The 23,516-nt window shown below is 43.1% G+C and overlaps 1 protein-coding gene across 2 annotated transcripts in view; it reads right to left on the bottom strand.

Annotated features, from left to right (window-relative positions):
- Nucleotides 1–2,818, bottom strand: part of LOC126238836 (speckle-type POZ protein-like) — a 54,319-nt gene extending 51,501 nt beyond the window's left edge. For both annotated transcript variants that reach the window (XM_049947817.1, XM_049947815.1), the window contains exon 1: nt 2,754–2,818. The gene's annotated coding sequence lies outside the window, so the exon portion shown is untranslated. The remainder of the gene's footprint in view (nt 1–2,753) is intronic.
- Between the last annotated feature and the right edge of the window lie 20,698 nt (nt 2,819–23,516).

Below are 23,516 nucleotides of genomic sequence, written 5' to 3'. Positions count from 1 at the left end.
GTTAAGCATTGTGCATCATGGAGAGGTTCTTTCAGAAAATGTGGAAACAAGTATTATATTAAATCGACATAGTCCAGTTCAACACTAAAACTGAATACGGATCATCGTGAATGGATACGCACCAAAGAATCACACACCATTAATTAATGATATCCGCTCAAATTGCTTAATTACAGCACCGGTTTCGGCCTTTATAACTGTTCATTACTCAAGTGTATATGAAACTGCCGAATTTTAATATATAATATGATAGGTATACACATATTTTCCTATTTTTTATGATAGGAGACGAGACAACGTACAGTACAAGTACAGAAGTAATCAACAGCTTACTTTATGCAGTATAAAAGCAACGTCACATGATAGAAACATTAAACTAAAGTGGATTCAAACACTTTCGCGCCCAATTACGTCAAAGAAAAATGATTGTAACATAATTAAAAAACTGTAGAATCCAAGAAATTAAAACTTAACATGCTTTAGCTTAATGATTTATTCTGACGTATTTCAGAAGCATAATGCTACGTTTTTCAAATAAAACGATCAGTTAATACTAAGAATAAATGAATGTGTGAAACAGTTGCAATGAACGAGGCAGCCAGGTACAGCGTAAGCAATTGGCGTGGGTTTTCATTTATTGAACGACACTTGCGGAATCAGCATCATCCAAACATGCAGAAAGTAACAAACAGACCATTGCTCTACGATTTCCTACAATTCCATTTAACATACACGACCCAAAAAAAAAAAAAAATTGAACACCAGAAAAGACAACGTCCATTGTGTTCCAATGATGGCATATGCCACCTGGGGGATAGCAGATGAACTGATAATGGATTAGATATCGTCCACCAGTGGAGTGTGTTGTGTGTTGTTCCAACAAGATAATGCTCGTCCATACACTGCCCGTGAAACTCAACGTGCTCTGCCAGACATGCAGCAACTTCCCTGGCGACCATGATCTCAGGATGTGTCTTCAATCGAGCACGTGTGGGGTATGATGGGACGATAAGTGACACATGTGACTCATCAACCAACAACTCTTACAGAAATACGTGAACATGTCCAGCAGGCATGGTAAAAACGTATCTGAATACACTATTTGCATCTGTACGATCAACTAGATGTCAGAGTCAGCGCCTCCATTGCCGCTTGTGGAGGTTACACCACGTACTAACATGCTTCAATAATAATAATAGTAATAATGATGTGTGTGAAATCTTATGCGACTTAACTGCTAAGGTCATCAGTCCCTAAGCTTACACACTACTTAACCTAAATTATCCTAAGGACTAACACACACCCATGCCCGAGGGAGGACTCTAACCTCCGCCAGGAAACATGTTTCAGCACTGGTCCTAATCTAGTACTTCGGAACTTTTTGTCCTGCTGATCTGCAATGTAATCATTTCATTTAATCCAAATGCACTATTGCAACAATACATCTTGAGTGAACTGGAAACCTCAAAGGATGTACTAATTTTTTTTCCAACAGTGTACCCCGATGCTTTGTAAACATTCTGATGATTAAACGTACGCAACGAAAAAACCAAATGTCTGCTTTTACGATGTAAAAGACTGAACCAGTCATTATATACCGTACGTGATTTACATTGATTGCACAGGCGATGTAGCAATCCCTGCACTGATCCTCTGTAATATCACAAATTTAAAGGGCTCTCAGTAAGCACTGCCGTTTCGGTCCATCGACATTTGTTGGAGAATTATGAGGGAACTCCTAATTTTCTTTCATTTATATTCCGTCACTTCGTGGCAAGCCGAAATCACTCCGTGTATGCCTAAATGACGTCACTGAACAGTATCCTACATTTTCCTATCTCTTGCTATCACTAAGAGAACGAGAAAACTTCCTGTCAGATTAAACACAAATAATGAAAATTATAAAATTCGTCTGCACTTGGGCCCTCTTTAAACAGATGTCAGCATAACCTGGAAGGGCTAATAGATTTTTTGTGTGAAAAAACCGGTCACTCCCTACAACAGAAAGGAATACACGTCCAACAGATAAATATGCCAACAGAAATACAATGTTTTGTGTCTGTACCTTCGCCCATAAGAATAGACGATGCTTTACACATCTTAAGGTTTGAAAAGGTGGTTTATGAGCCGGCTGAAGAAACTGCATGAGACAATCTAGCAAACTAACACTGATGAATTTCTCCTCGTGAAAGCAGCAGCGTAATATGATCGTTTTGGAGCGACGTTTCTACAAATTTCTTTTCTGTCTTCTGGCGACAAGGACACATTAAGCGGCTGATTTCCTGAAAATAAATCGCCAGTGCAGTTTGCCAGGGAAGCCTGCAGTCACATAAGAAAGTGACACATTTTCTGAATCAGAGAAGTTGTCGACTCTGTAGCGGCGCAAAATCGCCAGTTCAATCCGATTAAAGGCTTAATTCCTCCACTCACCTACGTCTGCAGTGAATCGTTGAAACTTGGGAGTACGCCAGGATCCATATCTTACAAGTGGAATTTATGCTATGTTAGTGAACAGTTATGATATAAAATGTGAACACCTGAGGTCAGACCTCATAAAACATGAAGCGAGCTGCCAGGCAACAGTGGACGGGCAGTCAACGTTAGGTACATGTCTGACTGACGATGAAACAAGCCATTTCGCGACTCGCCTCTTCCAACTGCGTATCCTGCTCCAATAATAACTACTTCGAAATTTCACTGACAGTTTAAGATATAAGTTTGCGATACGAATCGTGCAGGCTCAGCGTTCTTACCTGCTGCATATATACTTGATGAGCACTTCCTACTGCGCTACCTCCTGACTGTGTCACGCCTTGCGAGTGACTGTTACAAACTTCCAAGCTACGCAGCAGCTGTAGTGTTACGTGACTCCCGTTTCCCGAAATCTGGCGGAGGAGGCCGAACGCGCGAGGCGTGACCTTCGCTTCGCTCAGCGTTTCTTTCCAAGAAATGAGCCGACTGGTTCCTGTGCCGGAACGGTGCATTACGAGTAATCTATGATAACGAATGACGTCTTGCTGCAATGGTAGACGCGGCTGAACAAGTACTTTTAATCTACCTGGATTTCTCTCCCATTTCGTCGATCATACGTAGTATATGCGCAAATATTGTGTATTTCATTAACAGAACAAAGTAGGTAATAATGAACGGCGAATGTGCTACGGAAACGAAAATGGCGTCCTGTGTGTGGAAAGAAATTCTAATATGGCTGATAAACTTCTCAGTGTACCTAATTATTTATCAGATTCAGTCAGATAAACTAAAAATTTTTACCCTGTCTATATTGTCTACAAAATAATATTCCTTTACACTATCGTAATGTGAAGATAACTCTTAGAACGCTTCAGCTTTGTTTTCATTTTTCTCCCAACATTTTCTTTCATGTATTTTTTGTTTTAATTTCATTATACATTGAAAACGTTATTTCAGAATAAGCATCATAAATTTAATTTTTGGTTCGATTATGTTTCTGTTTATGTCTTGTACTTGTGATGAATTTGATTGCTATTTTCATTTGTTCTGATGTTGCATGCTCCCTCATTAATTAGCACGACTATTTAATTCATTTTCTATGAGTAGAGTAATATGAAACTGTGTTTTGGCATAAAACTGTAAATCAACGTAATCAGAATCATTGAAAGTGTTATGTGAAGCGAGATGTACGAATGGTGTGGAACTACACCGATATGTCGACAGAGGAACATCAACAAAGACTAGAGCGAGAAGTACAGAATGGAGGTGACTGTTTGGCCGTGCATTTACTACTATGCAATGTGATAGTGGCCAGTAAAAATCATCAGTGTTTCAACACCGTTGTATTTATCATTTCGATGTGTACTACGATTAAAGAACTAGTGACTTTACATGTCGTGTTGCTCATTAACCAGAACTACGTTTTCATTCATTAAGCATAAAACTTTGGTGTGCATACTGGTAAGTTGCGTGCACGCCGTAATGAAACCGGTTTCGATTGTAGACAGCACGAAGCACGGACAGTTAAATCTAATAGTAAATGTGATATCGCACTTTGTTCTCGTTTATCGATACTAACAACTAACTGTGAACGTGGGGTGTGCTGCGTGACGGAAGGGATTGCGGGGACAATAGTGAACGGCACGAGTGTTCAGTACAAATAGCGAAAAAATGTCTTACGGTACGATTAGCTTGATTTACATTCGTAGTACGGGCGGATATACTGTGAAAAGTCATGCGCCGCAATTTATTAGGAAACCATCACCCTAAAAACTGACGATTTTGTACAGTATACATTGTAACCTCAGATTACGTCAAGTTTCCTATGTTCGTCTTTGCACGCAAATATGTAAGCTGAAACTAATTCTGCAGACGTCGATCTTTCCTATTAAATTCGCAACAATTGCCCACGATGAAGGAGTTCAACAAGACGACACCTGTTGTTGGACTACACTCTCACGGATCATGGACTAAAGACACGGACACGCACGACTCGCTGGCAACATCAGCTAAGTATTATAAAGGGACAATGGGTAAGAGATAGTACGAACTGCATCTTTCTAATCACTGCTGTAAAAACTCATTATATAGGTACAACAGTAACTTTTATTCATCATTCATTTTATGTAACTGTGATGTGTCACATTGTAAAGCTATTCTCATTTATTTTCAGTAACGTTCAGAACAATGGTTAAAACTTGATTTCGTTGACTGAATTACTTCTTTCTGTAATCTTAATACTTTTGCAAACTCATTCATTTACGGATCAGTAATTATTGCAAACAGTTGCTATTAATACTAATGAAGTAAAAGTTAGACAGTTTTTTGATTGAGAATTTTTCTTTATTTGTGTAGTTTATAGGTGTTCATCTGCATTTGTATGTTTTATTGTTGTGCATTTAATTCCACACAAATTGTAGTGCTGTGCAGATGAAGTTTGCGTACTGAACATTATCTGCTATTACATTAGCAGACAGTAGCATGCCACGAGTTGTGTAGTTTGTTTAGGTGAATATCTCATCAATGGTAACTGTTTTATTTGGTCAGTGAGTGATCACCCATATCGTTAAAGTTTTTGGTTAATTACTTGCATGTGTGAGAGCAGTGTTCGGCTAAACTAAGAAAAAGGTAGAGTATATCTGGTTTCAGTAGTCTTTAAATTTCCAGGCGCGAGAAATTAGGGGACATGGATTAGGGTATTCTCCATTCGAGTAATTGAACATGGTCAGTTGTACCTAGCCGATCTTCGAGAACATGCTGTTTTGGATAGTACAGTTACATTTTTTTATACCCTCTGATCTGTTATCTTCACAGTAAGGAAATTTAGAAACAGCTGGAGTAAATTTTTTGGGCGGCCGGAGTGGCCGTGCGGTTCTAGGCGCTACAGTCTGGAGCCGAGCGACCGCTACGTCGCAGGTTCGAATCCTGCCTCGGGCATGGATGTGTGTGACGTCCTTAGGCTAGTTAGGTTTAATTAGTTCTAAGTTCTAGGCGAATGATGACCTCAGAAGTTAAGTCGCATAGTGCTCAGAGCCGTTTGAACCATTTTTTGGGGTAAATTTTCACTTGGGGTAATAAATGGCAGATGTCGTTAAATGTGGCTAAACAGAAAATAATGCCAGTAACAAAGGGGGAAAACCAATAATATCCCGTTTCTACATCTTTAACTGGCAAAAAGCGTAAGAACAGAGGGGCAGTAGTAAGAAGAGGTGTGAAACTGATCAGTCTAATAAAATCGGTATTAGTGAAGGCGAATGGAAGACTTGGATTTATTTGAAGAGTTCAGGGAAACTGCATTCTGTAACGCGTCTTTCTGGTACGACTAACACGTTATCACAGTGTTTGTAGGTATGACGATAGACATCGAACGATTTCGAGGCGTACTGTTCAGATGCAAAATGGTCGCTATAGTCCGCACGAAAATGTAATAGATTGTCGAGAAACTTATTTGCTAACCATCGGAAAAAAGGTGACGCGCCAGAGCAAGTTCAAAAACCCAGCCTTCTACAGAGACTACATCACCTTTCTGCCGTCGCCATCGTAATACTGCATAGGGATCTTAAGAATAAGGTGAGGGGGACTGGGGAGTGCTGAAGCATGTAGAGAGTCATTTTCCCTCGACCAATATGGAAATGTTATAAGAAAACTGTTATAAGAAAGAAAATCTACAACATGTAACTAAGTAATCTCGACCATAAAGTGTACTGTTTTGTGTGGATTATGTACTGTACGACACCTGCCTAAAAAGTATCCGACCTTTGGCCAGAAAAAATATTTCGAATACCTGACGGGGTTGGGACCCTAATCCCCTTCAAAGTAGGCCCATTGTGCTTGCACTCCCTTAGACCACCGATACTTCCACTGTTGGAAAAACCTCTGGAAGTCTCCTTTTGGAATAATGTGCAGCTCCGTCGTCGTGTTCCGCATTGTCTCTTCTCTACTCCCAAAACGGGGTCCTTTCAGTTGCGTCTTTAATTTTGGAAACAACCAGAAGTCGCAAAAAGCCATGTCTGGAGAGTTGGGAGGTTGGCGAACGGCTGTAATTCCACGTTTGGACAGGAAAGTTTGGATCAAGTCGGATGAATGTGTGAGGGCGTTGTCGTGATGCAGTTGCCAGTTTTTCGCCGTCCACATGTGTGGTCTTTTGCGCCGAAGTGCTCACGGAGTCGCCAGAGAACATCTTGATAGTACTTCTTTGCCACTGTTTGTCCTTCCAGTGTTTATTCGTGATGCACAATTCCACGAGCATGAAAGAAGACAGTCAACATCACCTTGATTTTGCTGCGCAACCTGCCGTACTTTCTTCGGCCTTGGAGACTCGGGATGCTTCGATTGCGACAACAGTCTTTTTGTTTCTCGATCGTACCCAAACACCCGTGACTCATCTCCAGTTATCGTGGTGTTCAGAAACCCAGGATCAGTATTCGTGGTGTCCAGAAGGTCCTGTCCAACGTCAAAACGGAGGTCTTTTTGTTCCGGCGGCAACAACTTAGGCACGAATTTCGCAGTCACTTGGTGCATGTTCAAATCATCAAACAAAATTGCATGTGCAGAATATTTACTCACTCCCATCTCTTGGGCAGTCTCCGTCACGGTCAAACGACGATCTGCTATCACCAAATTTTGCACCCTCTCAACAACAGCTGCACTCCGAGTAGTTTGGGGCCTGCCAGAACGCTGGTCACTCTCCACTGATGTGCGGCCATTTTTGGAACGGTTGAAACACTCCTTAATTTGTGTTACACCCATCAGATCTTCTGCAAACACCTGCTGAGTCTTACGAGTTGTTTCGCTTTGAGAATCACCAAGCTTTTGATAACATTTGATGCAGTATCTTTGCTCAACACGTTCACTCATCTTGACAGAATCGGTAATCCGACGAACACGTTGTGTACCACCTCCCTCAGCGACTGACAGGCAGCGACTGACGTGCTGGTAGGCGAAGACAAAATTCACGCATGCGCATAAAGGTCTCTTTCTTTACTGTGTACAGTGGCCCCGCGCTATCGTCTCTATTTTGCGCGGAAAATCAGAGGTCGGATACCTTTTAGACAGACCTCGTATGTAGATTGTATTTCACAGTCAAGCAACACTTACGTTGTTGTTTAAGGCAATGATGCCTTGTCGTAAAATCAACCACCCCATTCAGTCTGGAACCGCGTGACCGCTACGGTCGCAGGTTCGAATCCTGCCTCGGGCATGGATGTGTGTGATGTCCTTAGGTTAGTTAGGTTTAATTAGTTCTAAGTTCTAGGCGACTGATGACCTCAGAAGTTAAGTCGCATAGTGCTCAGAGCCCTTTGAGCCAACCACCCCATTTTGCTTATTACTAGCTTACTGCCCACTGTATTCGCTCGTGCAGACTGTATGGTCTTCACAGACATTTTTGTTTTCTTTCAGTCGAATTTTTATGTTGTTAACAAGTTGCAACACCTTATATACTTCCCACGCTAATAAGTGTTGGTGGGGCTCTCAACGATCTTCTGTCCTCTTCCAGCCGACGAGAAGAATCCGTAAATTGTGTGAAACAATCTAACATTGAGATTGTTGCAATGTTACACTGGACACAGATTGTACTGACAGGACTGGCCGGATCTGGAAAATTTATTAGAATCCTTCTTGAAAACCGGTTCTTTTGTGAAACCGAATAGCCGTCCTGATGAATCTTACCGTTTAAAGTCAGTGGCTGGTTTCGATGTCTTTATTTCAAATTTAAGTGTACTGATGCTTTCATGTAACTCAATCTCTTTTTCAGACCGTTTTAAAACGTCGTTTTAATCGTCTATATCGTATCTCCAAGGTCTGCTTCAAAAATTTCGTTTCTACCATTAATTTCGGACGACGTTCGTTAGCCTGTGTGATATTCGGAATTCTGTTGAATGTCTGCAGTGCAGTCAGCGCAATACTCCTGTCTCCATCGCTTAAATCAGTCCGTATGAAGTCACTCGCTCTTAATTCTGACGATCTTTCTCTTTAAGTCAGAGTATACGACATTCCATCTGAACTTCAGCTGACGAGTGGACGCTTAGCGCACCTTCTTATATATGCTTCTTTGTGAACGTTACGAGGAACATGATGCACAGTGTTAAAGTCTGGGTGGCGACGAAACTTGTAGAACACACGTCCTCTGTCGGTGAAGTATCGTTGTAACTCTTCAAGTGGCTGCAGGGCTCCAAAAGAGCCGAAATAGTAGAAGTTATTGATATTTTCCTTAACATACGCCCCTCAGGAGGTTCCTGGTCCCACAGTAAGAGCTTAACTCATAATTCCACATAATCTGGGTTTCCAAATGGTCTTTAGTAACATATTCCTCATAAACATACCATGGAATCTTGTAATACTGAATTATCTCCTAACAAACTTGAACAGATCTGTATTTCTAGGTGGTCTGTTCGGTAGGATAGGTAACGGAATCTTTTTTGTTTCTGAAGAGACCTTGTCCTTTCTTTTGTGGTTTCAGGTAGGCCTATAGTCCTTTTCCGATCTCTGCTGCTTCCATCATACGGATACATCACCTTGCCTCCTCTAGTTGCTCCTGGGAGCTCTATGCTTTTTTCTCTGCCTCGTGATGGCTGGGTGTTGTGTGCTGTCCCTAGGTTAGTTAGGTTTAAGTAATTCTAAGTTCTAGGGGACTTATGACCACAGCAGTTGAGTCCCATAGTGCTCAGAGCCATTTGAACCAGTTCTATGCTTTCTTGACTGTTATGCCAATAACCACGGTATGACCAGCCAGAGAACCCATCACTGAGAGACCTGTGAGGGTAGTAAGGATGAAGGGGATATTTCCGCCTGACGCCTTGGGTATTTGTATAACCCGGGTGCTTTAACCAGTTCTTTATGCTTTAGGGCGCTTTTAACTGCATACATCGCTAATAGTTTACAGCTTTTAAACATCTCTTCCCCGGCTCCTTCTAGTTCATCACTCTCTTCTTCTTCAATGCAGAATGTGCGGCGCTCGTAACTTGCTTCAAATTCACACCCAAGTCCTACCTAATTTTACCACACATGATTTTATCAATTACAAACGCTGTCCTATACAAGTTTTCTTTCTCACACGCTTTGCCTTGGCTGTATCAGCTAAAATTGGAGCTGTAGCATAACGTCGTGAGAGATCTTGGTGTTTTGCGTATGCAATGTCGAGTTCCAAACACGTCTCATCAAGCAGGTTAACCCCATATCACTATAAGCCAAACGTTTTTGAAGCCTTGTACCACGTCTGCAGTAATTATACCCTGAAACACGCAACTGAACTGGAAGTTGGCCGAGAATACGAGCACCTTATGTAATGTGTCTCCTATCGCGCATGTTATGCTACTGTGCTGGCTGTGCTCTGTGCACCCTATTATATAGCAATTCGTCAGCATTAATCGAACTTTTTTGTGCTGTAGCAAAACCAAGCCATTTAACTAGTTCATTGTGCCCTAGATGTCTTATGAGGCCTTCTACGGGAAACACGTATGATTCTCAGCTCTTCTGCAATTTCTGAAATTTCAGTGGCACTGTCATCCTTTAAGCTGTAAGTTCTAGGATTTGTTCTCTGCGCTCTGGAAACTGTGAATATCTCTTTCATCCAGTTTGGGAGGTTTGACTTCTCAAAGGCTGTCTTGTGTTTTGACATATACATCAAATCACCCACATTAATTTTCTGTTTATATGAATCACACATTTTAATGCGATAGTATACGGCATTCGTGACTCTGTTATCAGGAATATCGATTTGCCTCATTTTTATTGTGCTACGTTTGATTCGATTATATTGTGCAGTTAATTCTCGGAGGATAGTCATCCATTTGTATGAACTGCGCAGATTAAAACGCTTACAGGGTTGATTTTTTATTGTTCTGCTCGGATGTTTCATGATATTCGTCTTCAGGTTGGTGAATGTTGAGTGGTGATGTATACCATGCTGCAGCGTCATTGTCTAGAAATATCCATTGTAGAACTCTCCACTGTGATTTGTTTGAAGGTTCTCTGGGCATCAGTTCGTGTCTGTCTGCAACAAATGCTCTAAGACCTCTGTGACATCTCTCCCCATTTTTGTTTTATCATATAATATCCAGGCAAATTCAGAATATTTATCAATGACCTTTAAAATCTATTTGAATCCATTATTCTCATATGAATATTATCTACCAGTTCATCCTGTCATAATACATCCAAGCCTTTAATCATAACATGCTTATGAGGGTATATTTTCGTGCTGGTTTATGCAGTTCTTGAACTATTGACTCCATATTTATTTGATTACATTTCTCTCTCTCTCTAAACTATTGACTATTGAAACAACCTTATTCGAATGAGCAGTATTATGAGCAGCAGCTGATGTCATCAGCAGGTGAAGTCGACAGTTCATTGAGAGCGTAATAATATACAGAGGGGTCCATTGATCGTGACCGGGCCAAATATCTCACGAAATAAGCGTCAAACGAAAAAACTACAAAAACGAAACTTGTCTAGCTTGAAGGCGGAAACCAGATGGCGCTATGGTTGGCACGCTAGATGGCGCTGCCATAGGTCAAACGGATATCAACAGCGTTTTTTTTTTTAAAAAAATACCAACTCCCATTTTTTGTTACATGTGCGTGTAGTATGTAAAGAAATATGAATGTTAATTTGGATCACTTTTTTCGCTTTGTGATAGATGGCGCTGTAATAGTCACAAGCATATGGCTCACAATTTTAGACAAACAGTTGGTAACAGGTAAGGTTTTTAAATTAAAATACAGAACGTAGGTACGTTTGAACATTTTATTTCGGTTGTTCCAATGTGATACATGTACCTTTGTGAACTTATCATTTCTGAGAACGCATGCTGTTACAGCGTGATTACCTGTAAATACCACATTAATGCAATAAATGCTCAAAATGATGTCCGTCAACCTCAATGCATTTGGCAATACGTGTTACGACACTCCTCTACACAGCGAGTAGTTCGCCTTCCGTAATGTTCGCACATGCATTGACAATGCGCTGACGCATGTTGTCAGGCGTTGTCGATGGATCCCGATAGCAAATATCCTTAAACTTTCCCCACAGAAAGAAAATCGGGGACGTCGGATCCGGTGAACTTGCGGACCATGGAATGGTGCTTCGACAAACAATCCACCTGTCATGAAATATGCTATTCAATACCGGTTCAACCGCTTGCGAGCTATTTGCAGGACATCCATCATGTTGGAAGTACATCGCCATTCTAACATGCAGTGAAACATCTTGTACTAACATCGGTAGAACATTACGTAGGAAATAAGCATACATTGCACCACTTAGATTGCCATCGATAAAATGGGGGCCAATTACTCTTCCTCCCATAATGCCGCACCATACATTAACCCGCCCAGGGCGCTGATGTTCCACTTGTCACAGCCATTGTGGATTTTCCGTTGCCCAATAGTGCATATTATGCCGGTTTACGTTACCGCCGTTGGTTCAAATGGCTCTGAGCACTATGGGACCTAACATCTATGGTCATCAGTCCCCTAGAACTTAGAACTACTTAAACCTAACTAACCTAAGGACAGCACACAACACCCAGCCATCACGAGGCAGAGAAAATCCCTGACCCCGCCGGGAATCGAACCCGGGAACCCGGGCGTGGGAAGCGAGAACGCTACCGCACGACCACGAGATGCGGGCCCGCTGTTGGTGAATGACGCTTCATCGCTAAATGGAACACGTGCAAAAAAAATGTGTCATCGTCCCGTAACTTCCCTTGTGCCCTGTGGCAGAACTGTACACGGCGTTCAAAGTCGTCGCCATGGCATTCCTGGTGCATAGAAATATGGTACGGGTGCAATGAATATTAATGTATCATTCTCAACACCGACGTTTTTGAGATTCCCGATACTCGCGCAATTTGTATGCTACTGATGTGCTGATTAGCCGCGACAGCAGCTAAAACACCTACTGGGTCATCATCATTTGTTCCAGGTCGTGGTTGACGTTTCACATGTGGCTGAACACTTCCTGTTTCCTTAAATAACGTAACTATCCGGCGAACGTTACTGACACTTGGATAATGTCGTCCAGGATACCGAGCAGCATATATAGCACACGCCCGTTGGGCATTTTGATCGCAATAGCCATACATCAACACGATATCGACCTTTTCCGCAATTGGTAAACGGTCCATTTTAACACGGGTAATGTTTTACGAAGCAAATACAGCCCGCACTGGCGAATTGTTGCGTGGTACCACGTACTTATACCTTTGTGACTATTACAGCGCCATCTATCACAAAGCGAAAAAAGTGGTCCAACTAAAACATTCATATTTCTTTACTTACTACACGAATATGTAATGAAAAGTGGGGTTCCTGTTTTTAAAAAAAATGCAGTTGATACCCGTTTGACCTATGGCAGCGCCATCTAGCGGGCCAACCATTGCGCCATCTGGTTTCCCGCTTCAGGCTAGGCGAGTTTCGTTCTTTGTAGTTTTTTCGTTTGATGCTTATTTCGTGAGATATTTGACCTGGTCACTATCAATGGACCACCCTGTGTATACTGCTGGGGTCGGTTTATGTTGGATGTCAATACCATCACCAATTCTGTATCAAGCATCTAATGATTGTTGTTGTTGTTGTGCTCTTCGCTCCAAAGACTGGTTTGATACAGTTCTGCATGCTACACTATCCTGCGCAAGCCTCTTCATCTCAGAGTAACTGCTGAAACCTACATCCATCTTAATGACTGTATTCATCTCTTGGGTTCTCTCTACGATTTTTACCTCCCACGCTTCCCTCCAGTACTAAATTGGCGATCCGTTTATGCTTCAGAATGAGACCTTCCAACCGACCCCTTCTTCTAGTCGTGTTGAACCACAAATTTCTCTTCTTGCGAGTTGCATTCAATACCTCCTCATTACTTACATGATCTACCCTTCTAATTTTCAGCATTCTTATGTAGCACCACATTTCAAAAGCTTCTATCCTCTTCTTCTGTAAGCTGTCTTCTTCTGTAAGCTACCCACCCCAGCCCAACCCCGCCCCTAACCACACCCAACCCCACGCCAGAAGACGTCACGTGTTTTCTCAGCTGCACGTGTGCCCAAGCTCCCCCTCCCCCACTTGCCTCACCTCAATCTATCCTATTGGACGGAATTTCGAATATTGGTAGGAAATTAAGATCGGCGATGTTCTTTCTGAGACTCGAACCCTGGTCCTCCTGGGTAGAAAGTGTACCCCCCTAATACATTTACACCGCCAGAGCCGCTTGGAATTGACGGGAAATTAAAATTGGAGTTGCCATTTCTGGGACTCGACCCTGATGCTCCTGGATGGAAAGCCTAAGTGCACCCCTTAACACAATTAAACCACCAGAGGTTCTTGGAATCGACGGGAAATTTGAAATGGCTGTACCCTTTCTGGGTCCCTAACCCTGATTGGAAAGACAAAGTACTCCCCCCCCTTCCCCCCTCCCCCCCAAACACTCACACATGGAAACTGTCCAGATGCGGGAGAAGAAGTTTAGCTTAGAGTATTTTATTTATTTTGCTCGGGAAACTGACGCAAATATCGACCCTAATTACGTAATTTATCAGTCCTAATTACACAACTATATGCACAATGCTACACAAGGACGGCATACAAGCGCAATACAGCTCAAAAACTGACGATATTATGCTATTTCCGAATTTAAAATGATTGTGTTTCTCTTTTTTAATAGTTGCTTTAATATAGGAGTCGAGTTGATGTTAAATAGTCCAGCACAGAAAGGCAGGCGACGTCCCTATGGGGCCGTGGCTCTCCGTCGGTCGAGATAGCCGTCATTTATCAAGGTTCTGAGGATGCCGTCGTCACGCTTTGTACAAAAGGCACTGCGTGAGGGGCTTTCTGTTTCGCACATAGGCAACTTTTGAAATAATCATCTGGAACATTCCCCAGGTGGGCGGAGTTATGCCTGTAAATTTCCCTTTTCTGCTAAGGGGCGCCACATAAAAGGCATGCCACGTATCACGAGTGGCGCAAAGCGGCCGCCGAACATAGCCGCTCTCTGTCTAGAGGAGGCGGTGCGTCGGGCTCTACCGCTGTTATTTTTGACGAAAAAGTTGCACTTGAGGTGGCCGTCCTTTTATCTCCATAGACGCTGTTGTGCAGATGTAGCGCCTCGTGTACGGACTTAACCGTTGTAGCTTCCGCGGTCTCGAGCCCCCTCCCAGCAGGTAGCAGCTTGCCTACCCGACGCCTCCTGACCAGCTGCGGGCCTTTTGACATGCAAGGCGCCACGCCTAGCAAGCTCTTAAATCTCAGGTGGCCTAACGACACAACCGCGACACATGTGCCGCACGGCCACGTGTCCGTCGGTCTATACTGATGACCACGTGTCTGCCTCCGTCAGGGGGGGTCGGCAGACAGCAGCTGGAACCAGTATACAACTCTGCTCTCAAGGCGCGCTCTGTTGGTCATTACCGGTTTCGAAGTTCAGCGTCTTCCGCCACGGCTCTGTCCTAAAGCTGCGTTTTCCTGGCTGCGGGAATTTCCCGCAGCATTCTGCATAAAACGCGTGCGAGACCCCGCTGCTCACGCGCACGATGCAAACAAATGAGACAGTTTTCCTAGAGGGTGGACAACGCAGTGCCGCAGCGGGCTCCGCCTGTGAGAAACGCTTGCGTGCTTCGGGAGGAGTCTGTCCTGTACGTCGCAGCTAAACTTGGCTGGAGGAGCGGGGATAGTCGAAGTGGGCAGCAACGAGGCGACAGCTCCACTGTTTTTTCGCACGCACAGGCAACAACAGACAATTGTTAACAGAGTTGTTATAGAAACGATCACCTTTGCGTCAGAGAATAAGCAACTTACCGAACTGGTTTCCGAAAAGCAAATTTTATGGAATATGGCCGACACCGAGTGGAAAAATCAAACGAAAAATATAATTTGGCCAGAAGTCGGAAGAAAGAAGTGGTTGGAGGGATCAGATAGTGGTACCGAACGTACCCCCCGCCACACACAATTAAGTGGCTCGTGGAGTGTGATGTAGATGTAGAAGTCTTCTATTATGTTCAATGTAATACATTTTGTCACTTGGTTACAGTAATTACTTCTCATACAGTCTGGAACCACGCGACCGCTACGGTCGCAGGTTCGAATCCTGCCTCGGGCATGGATGTGTGTGATGTCCTTAGGTTAGTTAGGTTTAAGTAGTTCTAAGTTCTAGGGGACTTATGACCTCAGCAGTTGAGTCCCATAGTGCTCAGAGCCATTTGAATTACTTCTCAGTTTGTCTTCAATTAACTAAAGAAAATACTGGAACTGGTTGAGTGTGAATCTGAAAAATGCCGTTAACTTCTCCGGATCGTCGAGCAAATGTTTTGTAACTAAAATTTTATACGCTCCCTCTCCTTCACGGTGCAAGAACATTCGTCTCATTGCATTGCGCTTCCTGAGTGATCTCTCCAATAACATACAGTCCTCCTCGTCTTCCCTAGTTTCCACGTACTTTAAGAGTGCCAAAATTAACAGTTTTTAGCTCGAGCATTGCGCTGCGTTCACTGTGTTCGCTGTCTCCGCTGCTTCTGTCGCTCTTCACTGCCCCGGGCCTAGCAGAAAGCTCCTCGCAGTTCGCAGGAAACACATCGCGCCCACGAACCGCACGAAACTGCTCTCACCTAGGAGAAGCTATAGCACCCACCGACTTCCAAAGAACTATAAAAATTATTTCAAACCTTTCCGAAACTATTTTTCGCTTCCACCCCCACCCCCCCCCCCCCACATAAAACGTAATGGGAAAAAGTTTGTCACTTACTTCATTTTGGACGTTTGTTTCGTAAAAGTTCTGCCTCTGACGTTACATTTTAATTTATTGCTTCACTATTACTGACTCTATTGGCGAAAACTTTTGCATACGTTATCGACATGTACTACTGAAGGCAACTAAAAAGCTATTTTGGTGTACAACACTTAGCTTAGGAGATATCGCGTGATAAATATCGAGTAGCTCGAAAAATCCATTTTTTTTTAAATCTTAAATATTTATCTATTTCAATAGCACAAAATTTTCATTGAGTTAAAAAGAAGGTGTCAGGAGGTAGTTCCCGTATCACACTATCAGGAGCAGTTGCCCAGTTGTGAAAAATAAGTTTCCTCTTTAAGGTTCTGACTCGCACCGTGCCGATCTTAGGAAAACATTCCACACAGCACCCTGCGACCCGCGTCGCACAGCAGAAGACGCAAGCGTGTTGCGCAGCACGGTGCGACAAATTCACTCAGCTGAGTAAACGTAGCTCAAGGAAAATAGTTTTCGAGGACTGCAGCTGACACTGTGTGTGACAAACTATTCACCTGTATCAGAATGAACAAAGAGTGTTTTTCTGAGGCTAGCAGTTGCACCCAATATTCCACCCATTTGCTGGCAAACATGTTTCTCTCAGATCTTTCTTTGTTCCCCCCACAGACGTGATACTTTCCTCAAACAGCTGCACCAAGTCTGCCTGAAGATAAAAAAAAGCCACTTATCGCTTGCTGGCATGGCACTATGAGCTCCTATTGGTCCTCTACAGAATAGAGGGTGGAGTCTGAAGCTATACAGGGTGTTACAAAAAGGTACGGCCAAACTTTCAGGAAACATTCCTCATACACAAATAAAGAAAAGATGTTATGTGGACATGTGTCCGGAAAAGCTTAATTTCCATGTTAGAAGTCATTTTAGTTTCGTCGTCCACCTATGCTCAATGAAGCACGTTATCATGATTTCATACGGGATACTCTACCTGTGCTGCTAGAACATGTGCCTTTACAAGTACGACACAACATGTGGTTCATGCGCGATGGAGCTCCTGCACATTTCAGTCGAAGTGCTCGTACGCTTCTCAACAACAGATTCGGTGACCGATGGATTGGTAGAGGCGGACCAATTGCGTGGCCTCCACGCTCTCCTGACCTCAACCCTCTTGACTTTCATTTATGTGGGCATTTGAAAGCTCTTGTTTACGAAACCCCGGTATCAAATGTAGAGACTCTTCGTGCTCGTATTGTGGACGGCTGTGATACAATACGCCATTCTCCAGGGCTGCATCAGCGCATCAGGGATTCCATGCGACGGAGGGTGGATGCATGTATCCTCGCTAACGGAGGACATTTTGAACATTTCCTGTAACAAAGTGTTGGAAGTCACGCTGGTACGTTCTGTTGCTGTGTGTTTCCCTTCCATGATTAATGTGATTTGAAGAGAAGTAATAAAATGAGCTCTAACGTGGAAATTAAGCGTTTCCGGTCACATGTCCACATAACATATTATCTTTCTTTGTGTGTGAGGAATGTTTCCTGAAAGTTTGGCCGTACCATTTTGTAACACCCTGTATATAAATTCATTGTTGTAGATGTTGTAACGTTGATGCATTAAGTTGTTCTGAAAGCAGTGCTGATATTCAAGACAATAAAAGCGGGTTACAAGGTGTGAGCTATCTGGGGAAGTTAACCTTGCATTACTGAGCAACTGTTTCACCAGGTATCCAGTCTAGCTTACCAAATTCCCAACCAGACTAACATTAATTATAATCTTTTAATAGTCACCTTACGACAACCGGTGATATTTACACAAAGAGAGAATTTAAATAAAAAGAAATAAATCAGTTTATATTTGGACATTTATTTTAATATTGATCATTGTTCCGTTAAATTTTCAGCATATAAAACTTGATTCATAACTAAACTGGTGCCTTATTTAGGATTGTGAAAATGTGAGTTTGTAATCTTACGGAACACATCAGATAGGGACCCAAGATTGGGAGACTACATACAACACTACATTCATAAAATAACACACGAAGAACGTTGAAACATGTGCAAGAGGAAATTAACCACAACCAACCGATTCAATTTTCACCCAAAGAGGTTACGTTCGTAGCGCAATCCTGGCCATCATGAAAATACCACACACTGGTATACTAAATTCATACCAACTCTCTGTGAAATCTTCCCGAAAAGAATAGCTGAGGGCTACTTTGCTGATTACACCACATGCTTCACGTGGGCTACTTGGTTTACACAAAGAGTGTAACTCCACAATAATTTTGATAGTTAAAATAAAGTACATCGAAACACAAATTACAAAAGAAAAACCTCGAATTGGTTACTATCGTCTTACTATTAACCTGATGGGTCAAACAATGGTATAAGCACGTGTTACTGGTCCCACAAAGTACACCCCACGTGGACTGAACATGAAGAAAAGTTGAAGTATATTGAAAAATGTTGTCAAGACGAGACGTTATAATCTCACGCCATTCGAATTTTAGGTTGATGATCTTAGTTAGAGTTACGGATCATCCACACCTGGTTCTACTTTACTCACAAAGTAGTGACAAAGCAACGACTGGAAGATATTCTGATCCTCACACTCGATTTACATTGCGTTTCAATTTGAAATAACATTAGATATTTTAGATCTAAACCTGAAATAAAGGTGATTAAATTTTCAGTTAGGCTGAACTTAAGAAATCCATTGTCGTACAGACTGAGCAGAGATGCGCTTAGCTGGAGATCTTACCATTTCAGACGCTCGCCGCGGAGAGCTGGGCTGGGCCCCTACCGAGGGTGCTTAACAGATACAAACGGAAGTGACCAGAGAGGCAGCTTCCTATACCAACATGACAAGGGACAGACAGGACCATACTAAGAACAGAAACCTCTCTGCTTTTAGAAAGCGTAGCTACCTGTTCCGACGTTAGTCCTACTGTTCTCTAGCAGACAGGCTTGTCTGCTACCATCAAGCATCCAACTAGAAATACATTTACTCATTCATCCTCTCACACAGATGGGAAGGGGGGTGACAGTATCTTATCATATACAGTATATAAAAGAAAGTGGATGTAGGTTCCGTATGAGACTGTGTGACATGAATTACATATAAACTGTGTTTTAAAGTGTAGTAGTGCGACAGATCGTTCTTGTTTATGTGTAAAAGTAACACGTTCCACTGCTCAGTCTCCTCCCAGGTAGTCATAAACACCACAGTAAATTTAGAAGAGGAATGTATGTCGTAAATGACAACTGTTTTAAGAAATTAACATGAATGAAATCCAACAGAGACCTTTCATAACCCTAATGCTCCGGGAAAAGCCTGTGCAGGGAATTTTCTGGCCATGCTAGGACATTCCGAAGCAGGCTTCTCACACCCAACTTAAACCAAAATGTAAAGAAAAGGCAAAAGGTCACCAGCTGTTTGCTAAAACACAATAATTTCAACACATCTTTAGAATCTACCAATTTCAAAGAGAAAAAAAAAACAATCAGTGACACGTATTTAAAAGATAGTGTAGACCTAATTCGGTCAGCAAGTAAAAACAATGGTCCCTGTGTCATTAACATGAAAACAATTTCTGGTTGTTACCCTTATGGAGTTCACCAGTATTTGCTCATTGCAAGAGCCAACTGATCACAGGAAAATTTATGACTGTTTATTAACAAGTAGAATTTGTGAAGATAGCAATGGCGCCACAGCTATTAAAAAAAACCCTGAAAATAATATCAGTATTATGAATCAGAACATTATAATGCACAATCCGCAAAAGCAAAAAAAAAAATGATAATAAGAGGAAAAAATATGTTTTAGAAACTGGTTATCGCAAAAAAATTCTAAATCTTATTAAACTAATAATTTGTAGAATTAAAATAACTTTGTGGCACTAATTTAATCACTCTAGTATATTTCAGTTAGTTAGCAAACAATGATCACTGTGTCGTTATACTGTAACTACAATTAATTTTGTTAATGTTACCCTTATGGGGTTCCTCACTATAAATATGCCCCATGCAAAGACTAATTGATCACAGTGCAATGAGAATGAAGAGCTATCTGACTGATAAACGAAGCAATGCCACAGGAATGAATTTAAGAAATAAAATATCACAAATATAATACATCACACAAAAACAAACATTGGTAAATAAAACAGCTCTGACAGTAAATAGTCAACGTCTTAAAAAAAACACCAATCAATGAACTACCTGCAAAATACAATAGTCAAAGTAAAAAATAAACAATAAATAGAACACCCTCAAAATATAAGAGTCAGTCTAATAAAAAAAACACCAATAAATCGAACCCCTGCAAAATACACGAGTCAAAGTTTCTCTGAAAGAAACACACGGATATGCATTGGACTAAGAACCTTGTAATCACTGTTCACTGGCACACTCAGTAGTTCCACTGTTCCGAGGCACAATATAAATCGGGGGGGGGGGGGGTTGTCTTGTCGCCGCAGCTGTCAGTATGGATTTTTGTCCATGTGTTGCGTGCAATCCCGCCGTCTCTGCGCTCTCATGAAGTTTCTCTCAGTGACCCGTGTCACGTACATCTCGATTTCGTTCCATGTTTGTGTTGTCAAATTCGTGCGGTATCCTCGTTTGACTCGCCAGGTTGATATTCCTGGGCAAGGATGACACTTAATGACTCTTCTTTGTGCCACCCTTAGTGACCAGAGAACATGGAACTATGATTTATGGTCGTTTGACAGTGGGCATCCGCCAGGATATGTTGATTGGCGTCGTTGAAGTCTGCCAGTTTCTCTGGACAGTACGTGTCAAAACGCTCCACGCCCCTTGTGTTGTTACATTCTTGAGTTATCCTCAATTGGCTCGCCAGTTTGATATTCCTGCGCAAGGATGCCGGCGAGAGTGAGATGCTTGAGTGGGAACGTGAGATTGTGGCTGCTGAAAGACAAAGCGATCCCTCCTTTCTGGAGTAGGGGATGGATATGTTTGACTGGGTGGGAAAACAGCAGCTCAGTCCAGAGACCCAGAATGTAAAAGGTGATTATAATGTGACCGTTATCGTTTAAGCATACAATTATTTTTCAGGAATGGGGATTTACGAAATTGTCATTGATTGTTTACAGCGTATATTTAAAAAAAATCTTGAGTGTTGTTCTTAATTTTTTCCGTTATTCGTGTGTTGCAGAAGTGGCACCAACCCCGCCATAGCAGGAATGGCTGTGGCAAGTGCACCTACAGTGGTGGTTGTGTGAGCGGGTATCAAACACACCCAAGCGGCGCGCACCACCATGCAAAGCGCCGCTTTTTGCCGCGTGGGAGGTGGCTGTGGCTGATGCAGTGCCTGGCACCGAACCACAGCATACCATCTGGCGTCCTTGGGTGGTTCAATCACAACAACGATCTCGAAACCCCCAGGCTGGGAATGGTGAATGCTCCACTATGCAGGAGCATCAAGGAGCACCCTCGCCGCAGCCTGGGTGGTACCTCAGAAGGCCTCAGCCACCACATCTTACTACTCACGCTCCGACTTCTCGCTCTCGCCAGCAGACCAAGGTATGTGTACCTAGGCGCATACACCTCTCCGCTCTGAAGGCGCCTCATCCACAGCACCCTCATCCACTAGCTGGATGCAGTTGTCACTTACTTGTAGTATTAATGATAATGAACCTGTGGCTAGTGGTAGTGCTCTATCCTATCCTGATAGTGAAGGACATCTGATTAGCAGCATCATGACCAATCTAGAATACTCGGCAGTTGCCAGGACCTTCGAGGGGTGTATGTCATTTTATACACTCCTGCTAATAAATTAGGGATAATGCTGATACATGGTGAAACAAAGCTCTGGTGGGCGGTTTGTAGGTTTCAATCACCTCGGGGTATGACCATATGGTGCATTTGACCTGCAGTCATCGCACGGTGGCGCTGGCAGTAGTCCACATACGCATAGGTTTGTTGGTGCATGTTAGAGTACGGTGCAGCGAGTAAGTGTGCAGACGTTTTCAGACGTGCTAATGGTGACTGTATGTTGAAAATGGCTCAAAGACCACGTATTGATGACTTTATGAGGGGTAGAATACTAGGGCGACTGGAGGCTGGTCAAACACAGCAGGTCGTAGCATGGACTCTCCGTGTGCCACAAAAAGTGATCTCAAGGTTATGGCAACAATTCCAGCAGACAGGAAACGTGTCCAGGCGCTACAGTACAGGACGTCCACAGTGTACAACACCAGAATAAGACCGCTGTCTCACCATCAGTGCCCACAGACAGCCACGGAGTACTGCAGGTAGCCTTGCTCGGGAGCTGACTGCAGCCACTGGAACAGTTGACTTCAGCTACACAGTCTACAGACGACTGACTGAACCGACATGATTTATTCTCCTGGAGACCTGCAAGGTGCATTCCACTGAACCCTTGTCAGAGGAGAGTGCATAAAGCCTGGTGTCAAGAACACAGTATATTGCCATTGGAACAGTGGTCCCAGGTTATGTTCATGGACGAGTCTAGGTATATCCGAACAGTGATTCTTGCCGGGTTTTCATCTGGCGTGAACCATGAAACAGATACCAACCCCTTAATATTCTTGAAAGGGACCTGTATGGAGGTCATGGTTCGATGGTGTGAGGTGGGATTACGATTAGTGCACGTGCAGCCCTGCATGTCTCTGACAGAGGAACTGTAACAAGTTAGGTGTATCGAGACGTCATTTTGCTCCAGCATGTCCGCCTTTTCAGGGGTGCAGTGGGTCCCACCCTCCTCCTGATGGATGATAACATATGGCCCCACTGAGCTGCTATCGTGGAGGAGTACCTTGAAACAGAAGATATCAGATGAATGGGGTGGCCTGCCTGTTCTCCAGACCTAAGCCCCATCGAGCAGGTCAGGGATGCTCTCCATCGACGTATCGCTGCACGTCTTCAAACCCCTACGACACTTCAGGAGTTCCGACAGACACTGGTACGAGAATGGGAGGCTATACCCCAGCAGCTGCTCGACCAACTCATCCAGAGTATGCCAACCCGTTGTGCGGCCTGTGTACGTGTGCATGGTGATCATATCTGTGGTGTCACCGCCAGACACCACACTTGCTAGGTGGTAGCTTAAATCGGCCGCGGTCCATTAGTACATGTCGGACCCGTGTGTCGCCACTGTCAGGATCGCAGACCAAGCGCCACCACAAGGCAGGTCTCGAGAGACTGACTAGCACTCGCCCCAGTTGTACGGAAGACGTTGCTAGCGACTACACTGATGAAGCCTTTCTCTCATTTGCCGAGAGACAGTTAGAATAGCCTTCAGCTAAGTTAATGGCTACAACCTAGCAAGGCGCCATTTGTACCATT

Source organism: Schistocerca nitens, chromosome 1 (assembly GCF_023898315.1).
Source record: "Schistocerca nitens isolate TAMUIC-IGC-003100 chromosome 1, iqSchNite1.1, whole genome shotgun sequence".
NCBI classification, from domain to species: Eukaryota; Metazoa; Arthropoda; class Insecta; order Orthoptera; family Acrididae; genus Schistocerca; species Schistocerca nitens.
The sequence above is the reverse complement of the archived record's forward strand: the minus strand, read 5'-3'. Positions and strand labels throughout refer to the sequence as shown.